We start from the raw sequence: 23,510 nt of genomic DNA on the forward strand, positions 1-23,510 counted from the left end.
TGCACATTCTCTCTTTTCAGACAGCAAAGAATTCCCTTTTGTATACCTCAATCAAAGCGGCCTCCACCACCCTCAGCAAATTCATTCCAAATTCCAACCACTCTCTTGGCGAATTTTTTTTTCCACACATTACTTTTACTTCTTTTGCTCATTATTCTGAATCTGTGTCCTCTAGTTCTTGATGCTCTTTCGAGAGGGAACAGTTTCTCACTGTTTACCCTGTCCATACCCTTTAGGATCTGAATACTTCAATCAAGTTTCCTCTCAGCCCTCTTTTCTCTAAAAGAGTCCCAACCTCTTCAATCTATCCTCACAGCTACAGTTGTTTATTCCTGGAATAATTCTTGTGAATCTCCTCTGTACTCTCTCCAATGTCTTCACATCCTTCATCAGGTAAGGTGCCCAGAGTTGGACACAGTCTCCAGATGAGGCCGAACTTGTACCTTATACAAGTTCAACATGACCTCCATATTCTTATACTCAATACTCCTATTAATAAAAGTTGGATAATATATGCTTTATTACTTGCTCTCTCATGCCCTGCCATCTTCATTGACTTATGTGCATAGCCACCAAGCTTCCTCTGTACCTCCTTTAGTTTCTGCCTTTATTTTAGGCTGACTCTCCCTATTCTTCGCCAAAATTAATCACCACATATGTCTCTGCATCTACCACTTGTCTGCCCAATCCAGTATGTCCTTTTGAAGTTCGAGACTATCTAAGAAGTTGAGAATGTTTCCAATTTTCTTAGAATCTTCAAATTTTGACATCTTGCTCCGAACACCACATTCTAGGTTTCCTTTAATTAATAAGTGGGATATGGGTGTCACTGGCTAGGCCGACATTTATTGCCCATCCCTAATTGCATCAGGAAGAGCAGGAGCTCCAACTCCACGACAAACCTTCCTCCCATCTGAAAAACAACCATTTTCACCAATGTTTCCTGTAACGCAGCTGATCTTTTAATACAAGTGCCGACTTTCCCTCTTATTCCAGGAGCTAGGATTGTCATCACAAGCCTGTTGTGTAGCTTGATATTAAACGCCTTTAGAAAATCCATATACACACCAAGGTATCTGACACCGTCTCGATTGTAAATTCTCCTCGTGTATCAGTTACCTCCCCTCTCACCTTGGCCCGGGGAGCATCTTCTTCCTTTGTAAAGACAGATCCAAACTCCGTTTAACACCTCTGCTATTTCTTCAACACCAGGTGCAAGTCCCCTTTTGTTGATCCCTACATCGGCCCTACTCGTTCCTATAACACCCTTTTATTATTTATATGTTTACAGACCTTGAGATTTCCCTTTATGTTAACTGCCAGTCTCTTTTCATGCTCTCTTCTTGATTTTTAATTAGTATTTTCACTTCCCCCTGCTCCTTCTATATTCAGCTTTATTCTCCATTGTATTTTCTACCCGACATCTGTACTTCTTCCTTTTCATCTTCACCTCTATCTCCTTCATCATCCACAACACTCTGTATTGTTTGTCCTATTTTTCCCCTTTAAGAGAATCTACTTTGACATTGCCTGCAATACTTTTTCTTTGAAGATGGCCCATTTTTCACCCACTGTCTCTCCTGCCAACTTTTAATTCCAACTCAGTTGATTGATGCATTCTCATCCCATCAAAGTTGGTTTTCCCCCAATTAACTTTCCCTACCCCGGATCCCATCCGTTATTAACCGTGTTATCCTTCCTAAATATCCTTGAATATTCAGAATCTTGGTCACCCTGTAACCATGCGTCCGCAATGGCAATTAAATCGTACCTAATTAGTTATATTTGTGCTTTATTTGGTGCATTTACCCAGGAGTATTTTGCAGAATCCCTTCCCTAGACATATACTTACAGAATATTGTTATCGGCATTCAATTTTTAAAAAACTCATCTATGGCAGACAAAATATTTTAACCTTTCTAAAACTGTCCCTCTGATCTTCATAAACTATAATGCTTATAATCACAGAAACTAAATATACCGTGTAAATGCAGAGATATACCAAAACATTCCCATTAATTAAAACATTGAAAACATCCCTGTCCAGATAGGATGCCACCTTTTTCATCGAATCATAGAATTTACAGTGCAGATGGTGGCCATTTGGCCCATCAAATCTGTACCGGCCCTTACAAAGAGAACCGTACTGAAGCCCACGTATCTACCCTATCCCCTTGGCCAATAACCCCCACTTAACATTTTTTGGGTACTAAGGGCAATTTAGCATGGCCAATCCACCTAACACGCACATCTTTGACCTAATAGATCTTTTTAATTAATAGATTTTTTTTGATTAATTAACAAAACCATAGCCTAATCAGAACAAACTTACAAAGAAATTGCGTGATGCCAAAAGCATAGCTCTGGGGCGATTCCAGCTGTTGGAGGAGAGACGGGCAAGTGGAATTTGGCATTATACCTGGATTAGTCATGCTTCTGGTTTATTTAGAAATTTTCAAGAATTTGTGATCAGGTGAGAAAAGGGAGGATGGTTAGGGGCGGGGGTGGATGGAAGGGGAAGAAAAGGTCCGAGAGAGTTCTCATAAGAGGCTGTCGAGAGCAGGTGTAGATTCCATTCAGGGCTGAAAGCCCCAACACAGGAGGATCACACTGTCATTAATTACCAGATGGATACATTATGATTACAGAATGGTTTTTCGGTGTCCCAAAAATATATATATTTTGAACTCTTTCATTTTGGCCCATTCCAAGCCATTAAACTGGCAGACTGCCTCCCCCCACCCACCCCCCGAAGCTCTGACTTATTGTAATAATAATAATCGCTTATTGTCACAAGTTGGCTTCAAAGAAGTTACTGTGAAAAGCCCCTAGTCGCTTTTCATCCAAAAGGTGTCACCTCCGACACTGCAGCACCCTCTCAGTACTGCACTCAACTTTCTCATTTTCCTCCTTGGGTGGATATTAAGGATCCCATGGCCCTTTGAGGAAGAGCAGGTGAGTTATTCCCGTAGATACTGTCATAGTGTAACTGTGAAGCAGTGTTCTGAATGGTTTTGATTTTGATTCAACCTTCTATCTGGTACCCTCATTCTTTCAAGTTTGGAAAGCCATTCCAGTCTTATAACCAAATTCTCTGATGATAGGAACCTGTGTCTTAATGCCTTCTGTTTATCTTAATGTCTATAACTGAACTTGCACTCTACTGATGTGGTTATAAAATTCAGTGTTGCATTCGATTCGCTGATTATAGCCATATGCAATGCTGTGTAAGAGCTAAAAAAAACATTTTCAACATTTTTCTTTGCTAATTCATCAGAAATGTTTGAAAATACATTTTGTCAATTTTTAAGTTATGTACTTCACATTTATCCATATTTAATAGGTTGACCTATTTTCATATTTTGTTTCGGTGGACTCTTTCTTTAAAATAAATTTAGAGTACCCAATTCATATTTTCCAATGAAGGGGCAATTTAGCGTGGCCAATCCACCTAGCCTGCACATCTTTGGGTTGTGGGGGCGAAACGTGTAGAGTTTGCACGTTCACCCTGTGTCTGCGTGGGTTCCACCCCCACAACCCAAAAGATGTGCAGGGTAGTTGGATTGGCCACGCTAAATTGCCCCTTAATTGAAAAAAATAACTGGGCACTCTAAATTTATTTTACAAAATGTTGACACGGGAGTTATTAATAGAATTGCTGAATCAGGTTTTGGAGTTTTAAGGATTTTAATTATACAAACATAGATAGCTATCTATATTTCCTGCAGTTCCATTACTCACCTGCCTGCATTCGCAACTGAAATTTCACTACAATGAGAAAAGCATTGAACTCCCAAGACATCAGCAACTTGCTTTTCTCCATTTATGGAATTCCCTGCCCAGTGAAGCAGTTGAGGCTCCTTCATTAAATGTTTTCAAGATAAAGACAGATAGTTTTTTGAAGAATAAAGGGATTAAGGGTTATGGTGTTCGGGCCAGAAAGTGGAGCTGAGTCCACAAAAGATCAGCCATGATCTCATTGAATGGCAGAGCAGGCTCGAAAGGCCAGGTGGCCGACTCCTGCTCCTGGTTCATATGTTCTCTTGTTCCTTTATGAAAATGAATGAAAATCGCTTATTGTCACGAGTCGGCTTCAATGAAGTTACTGTGAAAAGCCCCTAGTCGCCACATTCCGGCGCCTGTCCGGGGAGGCTGGTACGGGAATCGAACCGTGCTGCTGGCCTGCTTGGTCTGCTTTAAAAGCCAGCGATTTAGCTGAGTGAGCTAAACCAGCCCCTTTAATGCAGTAAAACATACCAGGCACTTCAAAGGAGTGATATCTACAACAACTAGGGTTACTGGGTTATGGGGATAGGGTGGAGGTGTTGACCTTGGGTAGGGTGCTCTTTCCAAGAGCCGGTGCAGACTCGATGGGCTGAATGGCCTCCTTCTGCACTGTAAATTCTATGATAATCTATGATTAATCTAGAACAAAGATTCGGCACAACATCGTGGGCCGAAGGACCTATTCTGTGCTGTATTTTTTCTATGTTCTAACTACAGAAAGATATATCAAGAAAGGTGACCATGACCAAAAGCTTGATCTGAGAGGAAATTAAAGAGTTCAGAGCTAAGGCCATGGCCACGAATAGTGGGGAAATTTAATCGTGGGCTTGTGGAATTGGTCAGAATTGGAGGAGCACGCAGATCTCGAGTATGGGGCTGGGGAAGGGTAAAGATGTCAGAAAGGACAAATCTATCAGAGATATATGAAAGCAAGCATGAAAATGTAAAAACAAAATCCAGACATTGCCCAACTAGGAACCAAGGTAGGTCAGTGGCCACAGGGGTGATAGGTGAACAGTTGAGACGGGCATCAGAATGTCGGATGAGCTGGTGTATGAGGGTGGAAGGTGACAAGTCCACAGGCAACAAAGCTTAGTACGAGAGTTTCAACAGTGGCTTGGTGGAGCCTAGTAATCTTTCAGAGGTAGAAGCAGGCAGTCTTGGCGATGAAAGGGAGATTGGGTTGGAAACTCACCTCAGGGTAACAATGATGTAGCGTTTACCTGCTAATATTCTTGCTCGACATCAGAAGAAATAAGATTTTTCTTTCATTTAAGATGCTTTTGCATCTATAACAGAATATGACACTTTTGAAATATAAGGGTTTACACTTGATGCAGGACTTTTACATTAATAGATCTAGCAACACGTCCTTGAAGATTATTTTGAGTTGCATAAAAATCAGTTGAAATTGACATGCCTTTTTGCCATTGTGACACACAGTCCCTCGCTATGGTTACCAGGGGCCAATGCAGAGGCATTCTCAATCACAGTATTCCACAGTCACCACGCTCACACCCAATCAGCAGGGTTACCACTCAAATACTCAGCTGGTGATGAGGAGGGAAGAAAGCAATACTGTATAAACTTGCTAAAGTCTTGTCCCCAGCTGACCTGCCTATAGCCCAGAGCTGTCAATCAGTTACCAGTGATTGCCACGAACATTTGAAAGGTCACTATTATTATTGAGCCATTGAGATGTGTACAAATCAATACAACATACAGAATCTTCCTAAGGCCAAATTGCTCATGTTTTATTATAGATAGATAAAGGCAGATTCGAATGGGCCAATAAAACATACCTTTCCATTTCAAAACCTTGACTCTCAAGCAAAAATCTTCTGACGTTTGTAGAGATGGTACATTTTGGTAGTGTTGTAAATGTTCCAAAAGCAACAATTTTATATATTGTTATCGACTCTAATATCTCCAGATGTGGCTTAGTGCCATATTTTGCTTCTGTGAAGCTCCTGGGGACATTTTGTTACTATAAAGAAACGATATAAATACAACTTGTTCTTGTAGTACATGCTTGATGATGCGCTGGAAAAGCATCTCATTGCAGCCCAGCGTAGCCGGAGGATCGCACCCTGAGAACTGTTTTTCATCACTGGGGAGCTGAACTCAGCGATCGGGCCGCCATTTTGAAAGGGTGCCCCGAACACTAAATGAGTGGGAACCCCTCCCATGGGCAATATCATCCCCCACACACATGGGAAAGACCGCATTCCTATCCCCCAAGTGAGGACACCCGCTATGGGGACCCTGGGGGCTCAACCACATTCCCTGACAAGCCCCACCCAGGACCACCACCCCTAACCCCCTCCACCTCCCAGGCGCCCCTACATACCTGCCCTGCACCCTCCCCCCCCCCCCCCCCACTTTAAACCCTCCACCCTGCTTTCATGGGCATGGTCCCCCTCAGGCCTGACACCCTGGAATTGCATCTGCCAGCTTGGCAATGCCCGGGTGGGCAGTGCCAAGGTGCCCACATTCCAGGTGGCCACCCTACGCTACCTCTGGCCACCCAGGGGCCTCCGATGGCTTGGGAGACCCCCCTCCCAGATGCCGTTCCGCCTGGTCCAACCAGGGGAGGCCGACAGATTCTAGGCTGGTAGATATCGGCTCAGCTTGCCTAAGGTTTAAAACCTGCTTAGGCACATGCTGTGCCGTTTGGTCAAGCCCATTCTGGGCGGGGTTCTGATTCTAACGCCTCGCCAGATCTGCGTCAATCTCGTGAGTTGTAAAGGCTGCCAGAAGCCAGCTTCTACGGAGCAAGGCCAGGGAAATGGGACGAAGTTATGAATAGTTATTTCAAAGAACGAGCACATGCCTGGTGAACTGAATGGGCTCCCTCTGTGCTGTACCATTCAATGATTCGAGAGTATTTGGAGGCAGGCTCTTGTAAGGGGTCAGGGTTGCGGACGCTGGCAACGACGCCTCTCCTGTTTGCCGCAGGGAAGTTCCCTGGGAGTCCTGTGGTGGTGGCCACGCTGAAATTATCGAGGCAATTTCGGTAGCACTTTAGGTTGGGGGTGGGTGGGTTGAAGTTGATGCCGATCCAAGGGAACCAAGGGTTGAGCCAGGGAGGGTGGATGCAAGGTTTCAGGGTTGGGAGGAGCGAGGAGCAATGGAAATGAAAAACTTATTTTTGGGAGTGTCGGAGGACTCGGGAGGCCGATGTCTTGGCCTTTGCCTCCCTGGTAGCCCGGAGACGGATACCCGAAATCAGAGACCTGGGTAAATGACATGGCTGGCTTTCTCAGTCTTGAGAAAATCAAGTTCGCCCTAAGAGGGTCAATGCTAGGGTTCGTCCGGAGGTGACAGCCATTTGTCAACTACTTCAGAGAAAATCAACTGTCAGCAGAAGAAGGGAGGGGTGTTAGTCTAGAAGGTGGGACCTGTGAGGGTGGTACAGGGTCTTTGCACTATGTTTATAGTTGTTTGTATATGGTTTACTGTTATAAAATCACAAATGCCTTAATAAAATATTTCACAAAGAAAAATGGGGTTTGTTTATACTGTAATGGGCCAGGGTTTAGAGAACCCCAAAGTGTATCATGGAGTTCACCTGACCCACAACTTTAATAGATTGTGGTATGGGGAGCACACGGCCCACTCTACAGCTGTGGGACAGCAGAAATGGAAAAGTATTTTGTAAAGCAAAACAATGTGTATTCTATGAACTCAAGTTAACCTTTTTTAAACATAGTGAACATCTTAGCAACCATCAATTCAAATACAACCCCTAAAGAATACAACACTAAGTAATCCTTAAGCTGTCCTTTTAACATCCAGAAGACTTTAAAAAAGCCTTTCAGCAGAAGCACATCAGGTTAAAGTCACTACTGAGAGCAGTTATTAGTTTTAAATCACCAAAGGATCGATTTACATTCTTTAGATTACAGAGAGATTCATACCCCTTCTGGCTGTAACTGCAGCTATCCAGCTCTGAAAATGAAACTAAAACACAGCCTGCAGCAAACAGCCTAAAACGAAAGTAAAAAGTTGACAGACAGCCCAGCTCCACCCACTCTCTGACATCACTGCAGTAATAAACACCCATTTCTTAAAGGTACTCTCACTGCAGATATTTATACATACCCATTTATAAACACCCATTTCTTGAAGGTACTCTCACATGACAATACTACATTTCGAGGAGCTGGTTACCATCAACTGCTGGGTGGGGAGTTTGGTTGGGGTGTTGGGGGTGCAGTTTGGGGTTTTGTGTTGGGTTTATTTTGCTTTCTGATGTTATGTATTCTAAATGTTACAATGTTAATATTTAAATAAAAATAATTTAAAAATGTTTCTAGGGTCTTTCTCAGGGTGCTTGGCTTTCTTTAGTTAAAATAATCAGGGCGGCACAACAGCACAGTGGTTAGCACTCTTGCTTCACAGCACCAGGGTCCCAGGTTCGATTCCTGGCTTGGGTCACTGTCTGTGCGGAGTCTGCACATTCTCCCCGTGTCTGCGCGGGTTTCCTCCGGGTGCTCCGGTTTCCTCCCACAAGTCCAGAAATTCTCCCTCTGTGTACCCGAACAGGCGCCGGAATGTGGCGACTAGGGGATTTTCACAGTAATTTCATTGCAGTGTTAACGTAAGCCTACTTGTGACAATAATAACGATTCTAATCATCTCTTGCTTTTAACTTTATGATTTTAAATGGAACATTTGCAAGCAAAAAAGTGTAAGGACTTGTCTAATCTTATAACTCAGACATGAAGCTCTGATGATCTGTCAAATTAAGAGTAAGAAATCCCCACATAACCATGTACTTACAGCGTTTAAATCAATCAATTCTGAAATAAAAGTTAATCAATACTGCTGTTCTTATTTCATTTGTTTAAAGAGCAAGTTTGAAAGAGATTTGGAAGCTGCACCTTGTTCAAATGATCAAGGTTTGAAAAATGTAACGCAACATTCCTTTTAAATTACGCAGATTTGTTTGATTGATGTTGAGACACACTGTTAATGTTAAACTAATAAGAATTTTCACCACAAACTAATATCCCAATTGCAAAGATGCTCAATGTTTGCAATTTTTGTAATTATACACAGGGCCATAAACTAGGCACAATTGAAGGTGTTCAGCTCAACATATGGGCAGCGCGGTAGCACAGCTGCGGTGACCCAGGTTCAATTCCCGGCTTGGGTCACTGTCTGTGCGGAGTCTGCACGTTCTCCCCGTGTCTGCGTGGGTTTCCTCCGGGTGCTCCGGTTTCCTCCCACGAGTCAAGAAAGATGTACTTGTTAGGCGAGTTGGACATTCTGAATTCTCCCCGTGTACTCGAACAGGCGCCGGAATGTGGCGACTGGGGGCTTTTCACAGTAACTTCATTGCAGTGTTAATGTAAGCCTATGTATGACACTAATAAAGATTAATATTTCATTCATCCATAATCAAAAAGCCTTTGCATCAATAGAATATATCTACTTGATAAAGGGCATTATTTAGTAATTGGCTGTTTTATAAATTGTCTCAGGAGGTGCGGACGTCACTGGCAAGGACAGAATTTGTTGCCCATCCTTAATTACCATTGATCTGATTGGCTTGCTGGGCCATTTCTGAGGATAGTCATCCTCATTGCTGTGGGTCTAGAATCACATGTAGGCCAGACGGGGTAAGGACAGCCGATTTCCTTCACTGAAGGACATTAATGAATCAGAAGGGAGATGTGGGGGGTAAGTTGATAGCTTTTCATGGTCACCGTTACAGAGACTAGATTTATTCATTGAATTGAAATTTCACCAGCTGCTGTGGTGGGATTTGAACCGGTGTCCCCAGAGCTTTAACTGGATTACTACTCCAGTAACATCACCCTATATTGAGGTGGATTAAGTAACCAAGTAAACTAAAATCAAATAAACTGAGGGACAAGCTCTGTCCCCATCGCCCCAAAATGAAAAATATCTTAATTTTGCAAATACTCAGTTCCATCCCAAAGTAGGAAACGCTCAGATCACAAACACCAACGAGAGAGGAGGTGGAATGTGGAGTTGAGGTCACAATCAGATCAGCCATGATGTTATTGAATGGCAGAGTAGGCTAGAAGGGCCGAATAGCTCACTCCTGCTCCTAATTGAAATACTTCTTCATATACATCTTCAGCATGGTTTTGTACGGGGAAGGTCATGCCTCCCCAACTCGATTGAGTTTCTTGAAGAGGAGACAAAGAAAATTGATGAGGGAAGGGCTGTGGATGTAGTTTATATGGACTTCAGTAAAGCGTTTGACAAGGTCCCACATGACAGACTGGTACAAAAGCTAGAATCACATGGGATTGGGGGTGGGCTGGCTAGATGGATACAGAGCTGGCTTGGTTATAGAAGACAGAGGGTAGCGGTGGAAGGGTGATTTTCTGAATAGAGATCGGCAGCTAGTGGTGTTCCGCAGGGATCAGTGCTGGGACCTCTGTTGTTTGTAGTATATATAAATGTTCTGGAGGAAAATGTAGGTGGTCTGATTAGTAAGTTTGCGGGTGACACAAAGATTGGTGGAGTTGCTGATAGTACCGAGGATTGTCAGAGGATACAACAGGGTAGAGATAGATTGGAGACTTGGACACAGAAATGACAAATGGAGTTTATCCGGACAAATGTGAGGGGATGCATTTTGGAGGATCAAATCTAGGTATGAAGTATACTGTAAATGGCAGAATCCTCAGCAACATGAACATACAGAGGGATCTGGGTGTGCAGGTCCACAGTTCCCTAAAAGTGGCAACACAGGTGAACAAGGTGATTAACAAACCATATGGCATGCTTGCCTTCATTAGCCAGGGCATTTAGTACAAGAGTAGAGAAATCATATTGCAGCTGTATAAACCCTTGGTTAGGCTGCATTTGGAGTATTGTGCGCAGTTCTGGTCACCACATTATCAGAAGGACGTGGAAGCTTTGGACAGAGTGTAAAGAAGGTTCACCAGGATGTTGCCGGGTCTCGAGGGTGTTGGCTATGAGGAGAGTTTGAATAAACTAGGACTGTTTTTACTGGAAAGACGGAAGCCATGGGCAGACCTGATAGAGGTCTACAAAATTACTAGGGGCATAGACAGGGTGGATAGTCAGAGGCATTTCCCAAGGGTGGCAGTGTCAATTACACAGGGGCACAGGTTCAAGGTGAGAGGGGGAAAGTTTAAGGGAGATGTACGGGGTAAGTTTTTCACGCAGAGGGTGGTGGGTGCCTGGAATGCGCTGCCAGAGGATGTGGTGGAAGCAGCACATTAGCAACATTTAAGAGGCATCTGGATGGGTCCATGAATAGGGAGGAAATAGAGGGATACGGACCGAGTATGGGCAGAAGGGTTTTTTAGTTAGGGCATCATGAAAAAAAATGAAAATCGCTTATTGTCACGAGTAGGCTTCAATGAAGTTACTGTGAAAAGCCCCTAGTCGCCACATTCCGGCGCCTGTCCGGGGAGGCTGGTACATCATGATCATTACAGGCTTGGAGGGCCGAAGGGCCTGTTCCTGGGCTGTACTTTTCTTTGTTCTATACCTTGCTCAGTTATACAGGAACTTTCCTACAATGGATTTGATAATTAGGTGGATAATGTCTAACACTATCTCGTAGGAGAAGGCTTGATGAATAGTTTGAACTTTTCCTGAAACCTGCTTATATTTGAAGTCAGACAAATCTGGTGACCATCAACAAATAGGAAATTGTGAACTGTTTTCGACCCGAGCAAGCCCAATTAATTCGACTACAATTGGTACCAAGACCAGGGGATGGATCCTCCGATCGGCGACACCAAAATCTTGTTCGCCGATCGGCTGGAAAATCCATTTTTACGCTGGACTCTGGGGTGGCACCATTTTGCAGATGCTCCAGCCCCTCAAAAACGGCGTACTGGAGTACTCAGCCCACAGTATGGACACCCTCAGAACATCACCTGAGGCCCACCCCCCAATGAGCTGGATTCCCGATGGCGGGGGGCGCACGTCCTCACAACTTCCGGAGACCTCGCGTGGCGGCTGCGGACTGTGTCCAGCACCGGCACAGTCGGGTGGGGGGGGGGAAGCTGTTCCGCTGGCAGGGGGGGCTGGTCCGGGGGTGGCGAGGGGGTTACAGGGGGGGGTAGGTCCGTGCCCAGCCAGCGCCATGTTGCACGCGCGGCCGCCTCCGGCCGCCCCACCATGCGCATTCTCAGCCACGGACCCAGCCATTCTGTGGCTGTATCCACAGAGGGGCTTTAAGCCACGTGGCTGCTAACCCCCCACTGGGCGGAGGTTCGGTGCGTGGGCAACGCTGACATTTTGGTCGTAAAACCAGATGGATCCTACGGACATAGCCGCAGGATCGGAGAAACCAGCCCCAGATCTTTTCCACAACATTTTGCTTTATCGACTGAAGAAACCAAGACATTAAAATAGGTTAAAAAGCCAAAATACCAGTTATATTTACATTTTGTATCAATTAAATTACTTGTTGCTGATTTTTCTTCATACTTGGCTCTACAAAATAACCAAGACATGTAGATTGATAAAATACAGAAAATACTGGACAATCTCTGCTTTGTCAGAGTTTTGACAAAGAGTTGACCAGACTTGAAACGTTAGCTCCCTTCTCGCTTCACAGACGTTATCAGACCTGCTGAGATTGACCAGGATTTTCTGTTTTGGGTTCAGATTCCAGCATCTGCAGTAATTTGCTTTTATCGAGATATATAGATTTCAGTAAAGCGTTTGATAAGGTTCCCCACGGTCGGCTATTGCAGAAAATACGGAGGCTGGGGATTGAGGGTGATTTAGAGATGTGGATCAGAAATTGGCTAGTTGAAAGAAGGCAGAGGGTGGTGGTTGATGGCAAATGTTCAGAATGGAGTTCAGTTACGAGTGGCGTACCACAAGGATCTGTTCTGGGGCCGTTGCTGTTTGTCATTTTTATAAATGACCTAGAGGAGGGCACAGAAGGTTGGGTGAGTAAATTTGCAGACGACACTAAAGTCGGTGGAGTTGTAGACAGTGTGGAAGGATGTTGCAGGTTACAGAGGGACATAGATAAGCTGCAGAGCTGGGCTGAGAGGTGGCAAATGGAGTTTAATGTAGAGAAGTGTGAGGTGATTCACTTTGGAAAGAATAACAGGAATGCGGAATATTTGGCTAATGGTAAAATTCTTAGCACTGTGGATGAGCAGAGGGATCTCGGTGTCCATGTACATAGATCCCTGAAAGTTGCCATCCAGGTTGATAGGGTTATGAAGAAGGCCTCTGGTGTGTTGGCCTTTATTGGTAGAGGGATTGAGTTCCGGAGCCATGAGGTCATGTTGCAGCTGTACAAAACTCTGGTACGGCCGCATTTGGAGTATTGTGTACAGTTCTGGTCGCCTCATTACAGGAAGGACGTGGAAGCTTTGGAACGGGTGCAGAGGAGATTTACCAGGATGTTGCCTGGTATGGAGGGAAAATCTTATGAGGAAAGGCTGATGGACTTGAGGATGTTTTCGTTAGAGAGAAGAAGGTTAAGAGGTGACTTAATAGAGGCATACAAAATGATCAGAGGGTTAGATAGGGTGGACAGTGAGAGCCTTCTCCCGCAGATGGAGGTGGCTAGCACGAGGGGACATAGCCTTAAATTGAGGGGTAATAGATATAGGACAGACGTCAGAGGTAGGTTTTTTACGCAGAGTGGTGAGGCCGTGGAATGCCCTACCTGCAACAGTAGTGAACTCGCCAATATTGAGGGCATTTAAAAGTTTATTTGATAAGCATATGGATGATAATGGCATAGTGTAGGTTGGATGGCCTTTAGTTTTTGACTTCCCATGTCGGTGCAACATCGTGGGCCGAAGGGCCTGTACTGCGCTGTATCGTTCTATGTTCTATATAAAGTGCTGCTCAATAGAATATGGTCCTCCTGCTTCTAATCCTTATGGACACGTGTGTGCGTGTGGGGCAAAAGACACCCTTTCTATTCGGGTTACAAACATACTGACATATTCGAGGAAGTTCCATCCTTTGTGCTTCTCCACACCCCCTCTCCCACCGCCACCCCATCGTATAATTTATAATTAGTCAAAAATCTCAAAAACATGAAAAATAATACCCCAATTATTTATTTCCTGGATTGCTCACAGTAGTGGCGCACGAGTTAAATCTTGAATCCCTGCAGAGGCTCAGGAATGTTGGCGAGACTATTGTCCCTGCCTGGTCTTGTTAATGAGGGCACAAAGCCAGCCTGAAGCCAATAATAAAGATTATTATTATTGAAGGTGCCCAGAGAAGATGGCCAATGAGGGTGCCCAGTGAGGGTGGCCTGTTCCGATGCCCAGAGACAGTGCCCAGAGACGGTGCCCAGAGACGGTGCCCAGTGAGGGTGGCCTGTTCCGATGCCCAGAGACGGTGCCCAGAGACAGTACCCAGTAACGGTGCCCAGGGACGGTGCCCAGGGACGGTGCCCAGTAACAGTGCCCAGGGACGGTGCCCAGAGACGGTGCCCAGAGACGGTGCCCAGTGACGGTACCCAGAGACGGTACCCAGAGACGGTGCCCAGAGACAGTGCCCAGGGACGGTACCCAGAGACAGTGCCCAGAGACAGCGTCCAGGGACGGTACCCAGAGACAGTACCCAGGGACGGTGCCCAGGGACAGTGCCCAGAGACGGTACCCAGAGACGGTGCCCAGGGACGGTGCCCAAAGACAGCGTCCAGGGACGGTACCCAGAGACAGTACCCAGGGACGGTGCCCAGAGACGGTGCCCAGGGACGGTGCCCAGGGACGGTGCCCAGAGACAGTGCCCAGTGACGGTGCCCAGAGACGGTGCCCAGGGACAGTACCCAGCGACGGTGCCCAGAGATGGTGCCCAGAGACGGTGCCCAGGGACGGTGCCCAGAGACGGTGCCCAGGGACGGTGCCCAGAGACGGTGCCCATGGACGGTGCCCAGAGACGGTGCCCAGAGATGGTGCCCAGGGACGGTGCCCAGAGACGGTGCCCAGAGACGGTGCCCAGTGACGGTCCCCAGTGATGGGGCCAGTGACGGTCCCCAGTGATGGGGCCAGTGATGGTGCCAAGAGAGGGTGCCCTGCGCCGGTGCCCGGAGATGGTGACCAGTGAATGTGCCCAGTGACGGTGCCCAAAGAAGGTGCTGGCCATACTGAGCAGCTCTGACATGAGCAGGTTTACCCGCTAACCCGGCATCTCCATCCCGGTGGACACCTCGCTGGTTGTTCCACCCTCCCCCGGTCCAGAAGCTTCTAACCGATCCCAACCCGGTTGTGGTGATGGGGCTGAACCGTTCACAAGCTCTCTGTCTCCCTCTCTCCCTCAGGAGCTGTGTGAGATTGTCCAATATTTTCTTTTTTGTTTCAAATTCCAGCATCCGCAGTAATTTTCAGCACAGGAGCACACTCGTTAGCACTGTGGCTTCACAGCACCAGGGCCCCAGGTTCAATTCCCGGTTGAGGTCACTGACTATATGGAGTCTGCACATTCTCCGTGTCTGCCTGGGTTTCCTCCCGCAACTCCCAAAAGACGTGCTTGTTCGGTGAATTGGACATTCTGAATTCTCACTCTGTGTACCCTAACAGGCGCCGGAGTGTGGCGATTAGGGGCTTTTCACAGTAACTTCATTGCAGTGTTAATGTAAAATGTGACAATAAAGAGTATTATTAATTTCCTTTTATCTAGATACACAAGGTACTGTGTAACGAATATGCTCCTCCTGCTTCTAATCCTTATGTACGCTTGTGTGTGCGTGTGGGGCAAGACACCCTTTCTATTCGGGTTACAAACAGTAGTGGCACACGAGTTAAATCTTGAATCCCTGCAGAGGCTCAGGAATGTTGGCGAGACTATTGTCCCTGCCTGGTCTTGTTAATGAGGGCACAAAGCCAGCCTGAAGCCAATAATAAAGATTATTATTATTGAAGGTGCCCAGTGACGGGGCCTCAGTGACGGGGCCTCAGTGACGGGGCCTCAGTGACGGGGGGTCCAGGCTTGGAGGGTCGAAGGGCCTGTTCCTGGGCTGTACTTTTCTTTGTTCTATACCTTGCTCAGTTATACAGGAACTTTCCTACAATGGATTTGATAATTAGGTGGATAATGTCTAACACTATCTCGTAGGAGAAGGCTTGATGAATAGTTTGAACTTTTCCTGAAACCTGCTTATATTTGAAGTCAGACAAATCTGGTGACCATCAACAAATAGGAAATTGTGAACTGTTTTCGACCCGGGAAAGCCCAATTAATTCGACTACAATTGGTACCAAGACCAGGGGATGGATCCTCCGATCGGCGACACCAAAATCTTGTTCGCCGATCGGCTGGAAAATCCATTTTTACGCTGGACTCTGGGATGGCACCATTTTGCAGATGCTCCAGCCCCTCAAAAACGGCGTACTGGAGTACTCAGCACACAGTATGGACACCCTCAGAACATCACCTGAGGCCCACCCCCAATGAGCTGGATTCCCGATGGCGGGGGGCGCACGTCCTCACAACTTCCGGAGACCTCGCGTGGCGGCTGCGGACTGTGTCCAGCACCGGCACAGTCGGGTGGGGGGGGGGAAGCTGTTCCGCTGGCAGGGGGGGCTGGTGAGGGGGTGGCGAGGGGGTTACAGGGGGGGGTAGGTCCGTGCCCAGCCAGCGCCATGTTGCACGCGCGGCCGCCTCCGGCCGCCCCACCATGCGCATTCTCAGCCACGGACCCAGCCATTCTGTGGCTGTATCCACAGAGGGGCTTTAAGCCACGTGGCTGCTAACCCCCCACTGGGCGGAGGTTCGGTGCGTGGGCAACGCTGACATTTTGGTCGTAAAACCAGATGGATCCTACGGACATAGCCGCAGGATCGGAGAAACCAGCCCCAGATCTTTTCCACAACATTTTGCTTTATCGACTGAAGAAACCAAGACATTAAAATAGGTTAAAAAGCCAAAATACCAGTTATATTTACATTTTGTATCAATTAAATTACTTGTTGCTGATTTTTCTTCATACTTGGCTCTACAAAATAACCAAGACATGTAGATTGATAAAATACAGAAAATACTGGGCAATCTCTGCTTTGTCAGAGTTTTGACAAAGAGTTGACCAGACTTGAAACGTTAGCTCCCTTCTCGCTTCACAGACATTATCAGACCTGCTGAGATTGACCAGGATTTTCTGTTTTGGGTTCAGATTCCAGCATCTGCAGTAATTTGCTTTTATCGAGATATATAAAGTGCTGCTTAATAGAATATGCTCCTCCTGCTTCTAATCCTTATGGACACAAGTGTGTGCGTGTGGGGCAAAAGACACCCTTTCTATTCGGGTTACAAACATACTGACATATTCGAGGAAGTTTCATCCTTTGTGCTTCTCCACACCCCCTCTCCCCCCGCCACCCCCGCCGAATAATTTACAATTAGTCAAAAATCTCAAAAACATGAAAAATAATACCCCAATTATTTATTTCCTGGATTGCTCACAGTAGTGGCGCACGAGTTAAATCTTGTATCACTGCAGAGGCTCAGGAATGTTGGCGACACTATTGTCCCTGCCTGGTCTTGTTAATGAGGGCACAAAGCCAGCCTGAAGCCAATAATAAAGATTATTATTATTGAAGGTGCCCAGAGAAGATGGCCAATGAGGGTGCCCAGTGAGGGTGGCCTGTTCCGGTGCCCAGAGACGGTGCCCAGGGACAGTGCCCAGTAATGGTGCCCAGAGATGGTGCCCTGTTCCGATGCCCAGAGACAGTGCCCAGAGACAGTGCCCAGTGACGGTGCCCAGAGACAGTGCCCAGTGACGGTGCCCAGAGACAGTGCCCAGTGACAGTGCCCAGGGACAGTACCCAGTAGCAGTGCCCAGTACCAGTGCCCAGTGACCGTGCCCAGTGACCGTGCCCAGTGACGGGGCCTCAGTGACGGGGCCTCAGTGACGGGGCCTCAGTGACGGGGCCCAGTGAAGATAGCCAATTAAGGTGCCAGTGACCGTGCCCAGTGAAGATGGCCAATTAAGGTGCCAGTGACGGTCCCCATTGACCGTGCCCAGTGAAGATGGCCAGTGACCGTGCCCAGTGACCGTGCCCAGTGAAGATGACCAGTGACAGCCCAGTGACGGTGCCCAGTGACGGTGCCCAGTGACGGTGCCAGGTGAAGATGGCCAGTGACAGTCCCCAGTGACCGTGCCCAGTGAAGATGGCCAATTAAGGTGCCAGTGACGGTGCCCAGTGACGGGGCACAGTGAAGATGGCCAATTAAGGTGCCAGTGACGGTGCCCGGTGACCGTATCCTGTGACGGTGCCCAGTAAAAGTGCCTACTGACGGTGCGCAGTGACGGTGCCCAGAGAAGGTGCGCAGTGACGGTGCCCAGAGAAGGTGCTGGCCATACTGAGCAGGTTTACCCGCTAACCCAGCATCTCCATCCCGGTGGACACCTCGCTGGTTGTTCCACCCTCCCCCGGTTCAGAAGCTTCTAACCGATCCCAACCCGGTTGTGGTGATGGGGCTGAACCGTTGACAAGCTCTCTGTCTCCCTCTCTCCCTCAGGAGCTGAGTGAGGAGATTGTCCAATATTTTCTGTTTCTGGTGCAGAATCCAGCATCTGGAGTAATTTGCTTTTATCTAGATATACAAGGGGCTGCGTAACAGAATCTGCTCCTCCTGCTTCTAATCCTTATGGACACATGTGAGTATGTTGGGCAAAAGGCAACCTTTCCATTGGGTTACAAACAAACTTTGACATATTCCAGCAAGTTCCATCCTTTGTGCTTCTCCACACCCCCTCTCCCCCCGCCACCCCGTCAAATAATTTATAATTAGTCAAAAATCTCAAAAACATGAAAAATAATACCCCAATTATTTATTTCCTGGATTGCTCACAGTAGTGGCGCACAAGTTAAATCTTAAATCTCTGCAGAGGCTCAGGAATGTTGGCGAGACTATTGTCCCTGCCTGGTCTTGTTAATGAGGGCACAAAGCCAGCCTGAAGCCAATAATAAAGATTATTATTATTGAAGGTGCCCAGTGACAGTGCCCAGGGACGGGGCCCAGTGACGGTGCCCAGTGACGGTGCCCTGTGGCGGTGCCCAGTGACGGTGCCCTGTGGCGGTGCCCAGTGGCGGTGCCCTGTGGCGGTGCCCAGTGACGGTGCCCAGTGACGGTGCCCTGTGGCGGTGCCCAGTGACGGTGCCCAGTGACGGTGCCCTGTGGCGGTGCCCAGTGACGGTGCCCTGTGGCGGTGCCCAGTGGCGGTGCCCAGTGACAGTGCCCTGTGGCGGTGCCCAGTGACGGTGCCCTGTGGCGGTGCGCAGTGACGGTGCCCTGTGACGGTGCCCTGTGGCGGTGCCCAGTGACGGTGCCCTGTGGCGGTGCCCAGTGACGGTGCCCTGTGGCGGCGCCCAGTGACGGCGCCCAGTGACGGTGCCCAGTGACGGTGCCCAGTGACGGTGCCCAGTGATGGTGCCCAGTGACGGTGCCCAGTGACGGTGCCCTGTGACGGTGCCCAGTGATGGTGCCCAGTGACGGTGCCCAGTGACGGTGCCCTGTGGCGGCGCGCAGTGACGGCGCCCAGTGACGCTGCCCAGTGACGGTGCCCTGTGGCGGTGCCCAGTGATGGTGCCCATGACGGTGCCCAGTGACGGTGCCCTGTGGCGGTGCCCAGTGACGGTGCCCAGTGACGGTGCCCTGTGGCGGTGCCCAGTGACGGTGCCCAGTGACGGTGCCCTGTGGCGGTGCCCAGTGACGGTGCCCAGTGACGGTGCCCAGTGACGGTGCCCAGTGATGGGGCCAGTGACGGTCCCCAGTGGTGGGGCCAGTGACGGTCCCCAGTGACGGTGCCCAGTGACGGTGCCCTGTGACGGTGCCCAGTGACGGTGCCCAGTGACGGTGCCCAGTGACGGTGCCCAGTGACGGTGCCCAGTGACGGTGCCCTGTGGCGGTGCCCAGAGAAGGTGCTGGCCATACTGAGCAGCTCTGACATGAGCAGGTTTACCCGCTAACCCGGCATCTCCATCCCGGTGGACACGTCGCTGGTTGTTCCACCCTCCCCCGGTTCAGAAGCTTCTAACCGATCCCACCCCGGTTGTGGTGATGGGGCTGAACCATTCACCAGCTCCCTCACGTTCCCTCCCTCCATCACTCCCCTCACTCTGCTCCCTCCCTCTGTCCCTCACTCAGTCCCTCACCCTCTCTCACTCTCACTCCTTCCATCACCTTCCCACCCTCACCCTCACTCTCCCTCCTTCCTTCACTCTCTCTCCCTCACTCTCTCGCTCGCCTTCCCTCACCGGGACAGGGCAGCACTGCCTAGAGTTGGGGGCAGTGCCCAGGGAGGGGGGCAGTGCCCAGGGGGGTCAGTGCCCAGGGAGGGGGGCAGTGCCCAGGGGGGTCAGTGCCCAGGGGGTCAGTGCCCAGGGGGTTCAGTGCCCAGGGGGTTCAGTGCCCAGGGAGGGGGGGCAGTGCCGAGGGGGGTCAGTGCCCAGGGGGGTCAGTGCCCAGGGAGGGGGGGCAGTGCCCAGGGGGGGTCAGTGCCCAGGGGGAGTCAGTGCCCAGGGGGGGGTCAGTGCCCAGGGGGGGGTCAGTGCCCAGGGGGGGCAGTGCCCAGGGAGGGGGGCAGTGCCCAGGGGGTCAGTGCCCAGGGAGGGGGGGCAGTGCCCAGGGAGGGGCAGTGCCCAGGGAGGGGGGTCAGTGCCCGGGGAGGGGGGTCAGTGCCCGGGGATGGGGGTCAGTGCCCGGGGAGGGGGGTCAGTGCCCGGGGAGGGGGGGTCAGTGCCCGGGGGGGTCAGTGCCCAGGGTGGGGGGTCAGTGCTCAGGGAGGGGGGTCAGTGCCCAGGGAGTGGGGTCAGTGCCCAGGGTGGGGGGTCAGTGCCCAGGGGGGTCAGTGCCCAGGGTGGGGGGTCAGTGCCCAGGGGGGTCAGTGCCCAGGGGGGTCAGTGCCCAGGGGGGGCAGTGCCCAGGGGGGTCAGTGCCCAGGGTGGGGGGTCAGTGCCCAGGGGGGTCAGTGCTCAGGGGGGGCAGTGCCCAGGGGGGGCAGTGCCCAGGGGGGTCAGTGCCCAGGGGGGGCAGTGCCCAGGGTGGGGGATCAGTACCCAGGGGGATCAGTGCCCAGGGGGGGGCAGTGCCTAGGGGGGTCAGTGCCCAGGGAGGGGGCAGTGCCCGGGGGGGCAGTGCCCAGGGAGGGGGGCAGTGCCCAGGGGGGTCAGTGCCCAGGGGGGTCAGTGCCCAGGGGGGGCAGTGCCCAGAGAGGGGGGCAGTGCCCAGGGGGGTCAGTGCCCAGGGGGGAGCAGTGCCCAGGGAGGGGGGCAGTTTCCAGGGGGGTCAGTGCCCAGGGAGGGGGGCAGTGCCCAGGGGGGCAGTGCCCAGGGAGGGGGGGCAGTGCCCAGGGGGGTCAGTGCCCAGGGGGGTCAGTGCCCAGGGAGGGGGGTCAGTGCCCAGGGGGGGTCAGTGCCCAGGGAGGGGGGGCAGTGCCCAGGGGGGGGCAGTGCCCAGGGGGGTCAGTGCCCAGGGAGGGGGGTCAGTGCCCAGGGTGGGGGTCAGTGCCCAGGGGGGTCAGTGCCCAGGGAGGGGGGGCAGTGCCCAGGGAGGGGCAGTGCCCAGGGGGGTCAGTGCCCAGGGAGGGGGGGGGGCAGTGCCCAGGGAGGGGCAGTGCCCAGGGAGGGGCAGTGCCCAGGGAGGGGGGTCAGTGCCCGGGGAGGGGGGTCAGTGGCCGGGGAGGGGGGTCAGTGCCCGGGGAGGGGGGTCAGTGCCCGGGGAGGGGGGTCAGTGCCCGGGGGGGGCCAGTGCCCAGGGTGGGGGGTCAGTGCCCAGGGAGGGGGGTCAGTGCCCAGGGAGGGGGGTCAGTGCCCAGGGAGGGGGGTCAGTGCCCAGGGGGGTCAGTGCCCAGGGTGGGGGGTCAGTGCCCAGGGGGGTCAGTGCCCAGGGGGGTCAGTGCCCAGGGGGGGCAGTGCCCAGGGGGGGCAGTGCCCAGGGGGATCAGTGCCCAGGGGGGGCAGTGCCCAGGGTGGGGGATCAGTGCCCAGGGGGGCAGGGCCCGGGGCGGCAGTGCCCAGGGGGGTCAGTGCCCAGGGAGGGGGGGCAGTGCCCAGGGAGGGGCAGTGCCCAGGGGGGTCAGTGCCCAGGGAGGGGGGGGCAGTGCCCAGGGGGGGGGCAGGGCCCGGGGCGGCAGTGCCCAGGGAGGGGGGGCAGTGCCCAGGGGGGGGCAGGGCCCGGGGCGGCAGTGCCCAGGGGGGTCAGTGCCCAGGGAGGGGGGGGCAGTGCCCAGGGAGGGGGGCAGTGCCCAGGGAGGGGCAGTGCCCAGGGAGGGGGGGTCAGTGCCCTGGGAGGGGGGCAGTGCCCAGGGAGGGGGGCAGTGCCCAGGGGGGTCAGTGCCCAGGGCCGGGTACCCGGTGCCGGTCTGTCGGGCGGAGGCTGGGTACCGGGGCCACTGGCTGGGCCCAGTCCCCGGGCTGAGGTTGGGAGGGTGCCGGGCTCCGGGGTGGGGGGTCAGGGGGCCCGCGCGGCGCTGACACTCACAGGTTCGCCCAGGCTGGAAATCCGCCTCTTGCCCGATCCGCGCCCACACACCGGGAGACACCGAGATGGAGCCTCCGGCCCGGAACCGCTCACCTCACAGCGGGAGGCGGGAGGCCGCTGCTGTCAGCCCGGCCCCGCCCCCAGCCGGCCCCACCCCCGCCCCGCCCCCCATCAGGCCCCACCCCCGCCCCGCCCCCCATCAGGCCCCGGCCCGGCCCCCCAGCCGGCCCGGCCCCCCAGCCGGCCCCACCCCCCAGCCGGCCCCACCCCCCAGCTGGCCCCACCCCCGCTCCGCCCCACCCCAGCCGGCCCCGCCCCGGCTCCGCCCCCCAGCCGGCCCAGCCCCCGCTCCGCCCCCCAGCCGGCCCGGCTCCGCCCCCCAGCAGGCCCCGCCCCCCAGCAGGCCCCGCCCCCAGCCCCCGCTCCCCAGCCGGCCCCGCCCCCCAGCCGGCCCGGCTCCGCCCCCCAGCAGGCCCCACCCCGCCCCGCCCCCCAGCCCCCCAGCAGGCCCCGCCCCGACCCCGCCCCCAGCAGGCCCCGCCCCCCAGCCGGCCCGGCCCCGCCCCCCAGCCGGCCCAGCCGGCCCAGCCCCCGCTCCGCCCCCCAGCCGGCCCAGCCCCCGCTCCGCCCCCAAGCCGGCCCGGCTCCGCCCCCCAGCAGGCCCCGCCCCGGCCCCCAGCAGGCCCCGCCCCCCAGCAGGCCCCGCCCCGGCTCCGCCCGCCAGCCGGCCCCGCCCCGAGCAGGTCCCCAGCCGGCCCCGCCCCGCAGGCCCCGCCCCGTCTCCGCCCCCCAGCCGGCCCCGCCCCGCCCCCAGCCGGCCCCGCCCCGCCCCCAGCAGGCCCCGCCTCACTCCCTGGGCCCGGCTCCGCCCCCAGCTGGCCCCGCCCTGGCCCCGCCCCCCGCGGGCCCGGGCCCGGGCCCGGCCCCGCCCCCCGCGTCCAGGCACCGCCCCCAGCGACGTCCGGCCCCGCCCCCCACCCGACGTCCGGCCCCGCCCCCAACCCGACGTCCGGCCACGCCCCCCCGAGGGCCGGCCCCGCCCCCCCGGAGGTCCGCCCCCCCCCCCGCGGTCCGGCTCCTCCCCCCCACCAAGCTGCGGTTTGACCCGCCCCCCCCCGGGACAGGCCCCGCCCCCCGCCGCGTCCCCCGGCCAGGCACCGCCTCCTGGGCCCGACGCATCCCGGCGGCCCGGACCCGCCCCCTGCAGGCCCCGCCCTCCGCGGCCAGGCTCCGCCTCCTGGGCGCGGCCCCGCCCCCCCCCAGCGGCCCCGCCCCCAACAGCCCCTGACCCC

General features: G+C 52.9%; 1 protein-coding gene across 4 annotated transcripts in view; it reads right to left on the minus strand.

The window, feature by feature from the left end:
* LOC119963573 (sodium/hydrogen exchanger 9B2-like) overlaps positions 1 to 22,357 on the minus strand; it is a 167,727-nt gene extending 145,370 nt beyond the window's left edge. For 2 of the 4 annotated variants that reach the window (XM_038792902.1, XM_038792899.1), the window contains exon 1: positions 22,219 to 22,357. The gene's annotated coding sequence lies outside the window, so the exon portion shown is untranslated. Of the gene's footprint in view, positions 1 to 5,009; positions 5,134 to 22,218 lie in introns of those variants that run through there. The other 2 variants (XM_038792901.1, XM_038792900.1) reach the window with 2 other exon arrangements.
* Positions 22,358 to 23,510: the final 1,153 nt, after the last annotated feature.

This window comes from Scyliorhinus canicula, chromosome 3 (genome assembly GCF_902713615.1).
Source record: "Scyliorhinus canicula chromosome 3, sScyCan1.1, whole genome shotgun sequence".
Classification (NCBI taxonomy): Eukaryota; Metazoa; Chordata; class Chondrichthyes; order Carcharhiniformes; family Scyliorhinidae; genus Scyliorhinus; species Scyliorhinus canicula.